This window comes from Erinaceus europaeus, chromosome 15 (assembly GCF_950295315.1).
Source record: "Erinaceus europaeus chromosome 15, mEriEur2.1, whole genome shotgun sequence".
NCBI lineage: Eukaryota > Metazoa > Chordata > Mammalia > Eulipotyphla > Erinaceidae > Erinaceus > Erinaceus europaeus.
In genome coordinates, this window is record NC_080176.1 from 93,772,360 (window position 1) to 93,777,984 (window position 5,625).

A 5,625-nucleotide genomic window follows, 5' to 3' on the forward strand; every position below is an offset into this window, starting at 1 on the left:
AGGGATTTTCTCTCTAGTTTTTATCTTACACAACAACAGTGAAGCAGGGCAGCAGTTGTGTTCTCTCTCTCCCTCTCTCTCTTTGTCTCCTCTTAATTTCTCTCTGTTTCTGTTTTAAAAGGGGGATCTGTGAATTCACCATGTAGGCATTGAGTTCCAGTGGTAGCAAAAGAAAGGAAAAGAAGAAGGAAGATAAAGTTTCTGTGTCTCACTTATCACTTCCCTACTTCCTAGAAGTCTTCTGCTTGAAATTTCCCATATCCACTTTCACCTTGATATAATTTCCCCCTTGTGTCCATTTTGCTCATGGGATTACAGGAAGATCTTTGTGGTCACGTTTCCTTCTGCCCTCTGTGTCTGAAAGTCTGTCACTTAATTTAAAATAGTTACCTTCACGTGTCCTAGAATGAAATCCCTTGCTCTGTTTTTTTTTTCATAATTCTCACTCATAAGTCATTTACTTATTTTTAAATTCTTTTAAAAATTATCTTTATTTATTGGATAGATACAACTAGAAATTGAGAGGGAAAGAGGAAAGAGAAGGGGGAGAGACAGGGAGACACACACCTGCAGCCCTGCTTCACCACTTGTGAAGCTTCCCCCCCTTGCAGGTGGGGACCAGGGGCTTGAACCTGGGTCGGGTTGAACACTGTAGTGTGTGCTTAACTAGGTGTGCCACCGCCTGGCCCCTCCTTTCTATATTCTTTTATTAATTTATTATTTTATTTATTGGATAGAGACAGAGAAATCCAGAGGGAAGGGGAGATAGGAAGGGCAGAAGAGAGAGACGCCTGCAACCCTGCCTCACCACTTGTGAAGCTTTCTCCCTGCAAGTGGGGACCAGGGGCTTGAACCCGGGTCCTTGTGCACCATAGTGTGTACGCTTAACTAGGTGCGCCACCACCTGGCCCCCTTCTCTTCTTTACTGAGTGATCTTCCTGTCTTTCCACAGAGTATCCATGGCCGTTGGACCAGGTGATGCCATCACTCAGCTTCACACAGCTATATCTGCAGGCTCTGGATGAGTATCTGAAATCAATGGGGCTGGGATCCTGGTAATTAAATTATAGCACTTACATATAATTACATTTATGTAAAAAATATCCACCTCGACTCCGAGTTGCTCCTGAATATGATAGGCATAAATCTTTGCAAATGATCTCCTTGGGGGATGGGGAGAAAGAGCGTTAATCTTCAAAATTATGCCGGGAAAAATTAGGATACTGGAACTATTTCACTTCAGAGAAATCATTTGATTCTGAGTCGATCTTTAAATGGGCGCAATTTCAGTCATTTTTATCTTTGACTGTGAATTTTGATGCAGTCCTTTCTGCAAAGCTCTATGGTGAAGGCAATGGATTTCCAGGGTGATTTTTCTTGAATATGAGGGGAAATCAGAGGCTTGAAGTCGGGGCAGTGGGGCAGATGCCTATGTCCACACAGGGCATTTGCTCTGTGAATGGACATTGATTTGCAAGATCTGACTTCTGAGAGCTCACGAAAGAGGCCAGGTGTCCCGAATCTTCAGCCTTCTCTCCCAGAGGACCACTTTGTGTTCAGTCACAGAGATGTGCAGAATGACCATTTACCAACCAAGGTATTGTGATGACGCCCCAGTGAGATTCCTGATAAAACCACAAGGCAGCAGGTACAGGGCTGAAGAAATTGAGTTCCTTGAGTGACTGAGGAGAGAGGGACTTGGCAGGGGGCAGGTGGTGGTGCACCTGATTGAGGGTATATGTTACAGTATGCAAGGACCTGGGTTCAAGCCCCAGCTCCTTACCTGCAAAGGGAGCACTTTGCAAGTGGCGAAGCACTGTTGCAGGTGTCTTTCTGTATCTCTCTCTCTCTCTCACCCCTCCCCCTCAATTTCTGTCTCTCTCTATCCAATTAATATATAAAGATAATAAAAATAAAACTGTCTTAAGACTTTGTGAGAAATATGATGGCTATCCTTGGGAGGGTGAAGGCAAAAAACACTGGTGCTTGCTGTGATACGGAATTACCCTGCAGTCTTACATTCTTGTAATCCACTATTAATCACAAAATTGGATTGACAAAAAATTTAAGTTTAGGGGCTACGCAGTGGTGCATCTAGTAAAGTGCACATGTTACAATGTGCGAGGACCCAGGTTCAAGCCTCCAGACCCCACCTCCAAGGGGGACTATTTATGAGCAGTGGAGCAGGGCTGCAGGTGTCTCTCTGTCTCTCGCCCTCTCTATCTCCCCCTTCCCTCTCAATTTCTGGCTGTCTCTATCCAGTAAATAAATAAAAGATAATAACATTTACAAAAAATGAGGAATTATGTTACTTTTGACTGGTAATATTAAGTCCAAGTTTATGTGTGGGGGAAAAGTATTTCTGGAAAGTATTGACAAGCTGCTGGGTTTCTCTGTGCGTCTTCCCACTCAAGTCTCTGTGTGTCTATCTTATAGCATCTACCACAAGATATGTCTGCAAGGTCAGAATCAAGAAAAAAGTGTCAGCTTTAGCCTGGGACTGCTGAGTGCCTACTTTTTTAGACAGAGAGCAGAGTGCCCAGAATTAATTCTAAGTGATGAGAAGTACATCTGTATTTTCCTGTTGGGGTTTAAAACACGTAAAGCTATCACTTTGCAATTCAATTTCTTCTTCCACTTAGCAGCCATCAGTCCATTTTATTGCTGTTTATCATTTATTGGTGGCCTAAGGTTTCAGCTGAGGATTCCATATTATCAATGATCTACAATTCCCTCTCATCCAAACCTTTACTGGAAAAAAGGTATGTGAGTATTAACCCCTCAGAGTTCCATGATTTAAAGAGCTCAGATAGTGCTATTTTTTCTTCCAGAAATATCAGGGAACTATTCTAGGAGATAAAAATGTGTATCCTCTTTGAAACTGGAGCAGCTGAGTTTCACTGAGTTTAACAAGATTGAATTCAAGGCTTCAGTTCTCACTATATATACAATAACAGTAGTGTTATTCTTGTCCATGTAATATCCAGGCCAAGAGAAACAGATGACCTCACCAATGTGTCCCGGAACCTCCGCTCCCCAGAGCCCTGCCCCTCTAGGGAACGACAGACAGGCTGGGAGTGTGGATCCACCTGCCAACACCCATGTTCAGAGGAGAAGTAAGTACAGAAGTCAGACCTCCCACCTTCTGCTCCCCATAAAGAATTTTGGACCATATTCCCGGAGGGATAAAGAACAGGGAAGCTTCCAGTGGAGGAGATGGGACAGGGAACTCTGATGACAGAACTGTATGGAATTGTACTCCTGTTATAGTATAATCTTGTTAATCATTATTAAATCACTAATAAAAATTTTAAGAAATTAAATGCATCATAAGTGAATCTGAGGAAATACAGAGTTCTCAATTTAATATGGACAAATGGGTTAAGAAAGAAATGCACAACTTGAAATTTTCACTCAGTGCGGGGAAGGGCCCACTGTCTGGGAAATCTAGGCCATCACCTCCATGAAGGTCTGAGAGGGTTGACCCCAAGCCCCCTCCTGACAGAAGGGGCAGTAGACAGGCGCCCACTTGACCCCATGACCTTAAAATGGATCAAGTTTTCCTGATCAGGAACCTCTTGCACATACTTCCTTGTTCCTTTTGAACAAAGGCCATAAGTTACTATATATGGCCAACCGAAACTCACCACAAATATCCTGGGTTTGCTTAACTGCCCCCTTCCTCCCTGCCCTGAGGTGCCAGTGATTCACCTTTAGAGAGAAGCCTGCCTATGCATGATGAGCTCATGACCAGACCTTATATGGCAACTTCCCAGCAATGAACAAGCACCTGATAGGTCAAGACTTAACCCTGTATTGTGTGTGGCTTAATGACTACCTCAACCTTTTCCTAACCCTTGAGTGTATCTACCTGCTTGTGCACCCAACAAACAAGATGTCTCCCTGAAGCTCTCCCAGAGGTGTGTTTTCTCTGTGTGCTTGCCCTCATCAGCAGTCTCCCCAGCACCACCAGGGTGGCCTCCCCCTCCTCCGAGATTGCTGGCTAAAGGGCAGAGTAGAACCAGCCCCCATACCTGGCACCAGAACAGGGACTCTGCCCTCATGCAATCTTATGGGAATCAGCCATGAATAGGGGTAACGTCCCTTATAACTGAAGGGGCCTGTGGCTCCAAGAATTCCAAGGATGCTGTGTGCTGTTCCATTATGGGGAACGTCCCATCAAGTCAAAAAGACGCAAAGCTCCAGTTTCTTCAGACACTGCTTGAGACCAGAGGTCTGAAACTTTAAAAAAAAAGCAGACCGAGTCCTTCTGGGATATAGTCTTACCTGTTGCTCCCCTGGATTACGGCATCTTATATCTTTGACATAGAGGTCTGGTCTTGGGTGGCTTTCCTTGCCTACCACACTGAAATCTGTGATGGCCTTGCTCTCCCCCTCCATTTTTTTTGCTGTCGTCTCTGACATCAGACAAAGTGTTGGAACCCCCAAGCCATTAGAGCAGGTTAAAGGGAAATGTATCTCAACCAAACTCCATAGAAACCAAAGAGGCTGAGGCTAAGGACCTCTGCCAACCCCCAAAGACAGACTCCATAAAAGAGTCCGGTGGCAAAGAGCTACAGACAGCCATGAAACAGCTAAAGACAGATGTGGAAGACCTCAAAATCAGGTTGGCTCCCCAAGACCCCCCTCTGCCTCTGAGACTTTATCCTCCCCTCCCTGCCTATGACTATAGAGAGGTCAAGATGCCCCACCCCAGTGTCGACGAACAACAAACCTCTGATTTCCTGGCCAGAACTTCTTCCCGGACTTCCCTGGTGCCACCCTCTCCCTGGGCCAAGGAACTTTGCAGAGTCAGAGATGGCCTTCTCCCTTTGACTTATCCTCCTAAGTGATGTTCCCCTCTGCCAGAAGTTGAAGCTTTTCCCATAAACTTTGCACAAAACACCCAGCACCCGTTGTGCTAGCTGAAGGACACATTCACCAGCAGTCTCCCCAGAACCCCTGGTGGCCCTTCTCCCCCTCCTCTGCAATCACTGGCCAACACGCCTCAATATGAAAATGGAATGCATAAAAACAGAGTTACAGACTGTAAACGGCATCTTGAAAGCATTCCAATTTCAAGCAGCAAGTACCCCTGCAGGAGAGAGAATGTAAGGGATAGAGGGCAAAATATGGTATCCTTTGGCTTCAATAAAGGAGAAACAATGTTTAGGAAAAGTGAAAAAAATGCTTTGAGAGATTGAAGACTCTTTTAAAAAAGTAAATATTAGTGGTATTGGAGCCTCAGAAGCAGAGGAAAGAAAGAAGGGGGCAGAAATAATATTCAAAGAAATAATAGCAAAATTGTTCCCAAATCTGTCATATGGTCAAATGTAGATGTCTAGGAAGCAGAGAGAACTCTCAAATTTGTAATCCAAAATAGACCTACATTAAAACCCATCATTATGAATCTATCAAAAATCAAGGACAAAAGAATGTAAACTTCTAGGGAAAAGAGGAAAATGACTTTAAAAATCAGCATAGTTAGGCTCGCATCGGATGTCTCTACAGAAACCATGGAGACCAAGAGAGAGAAGGGTAGCCATATCTTGATGTTAAAAGACACAATTAAGGGGCTGGAGAGATAACAATAGTTCTGCCAAAGACTTTCAATTCTGAGGCACC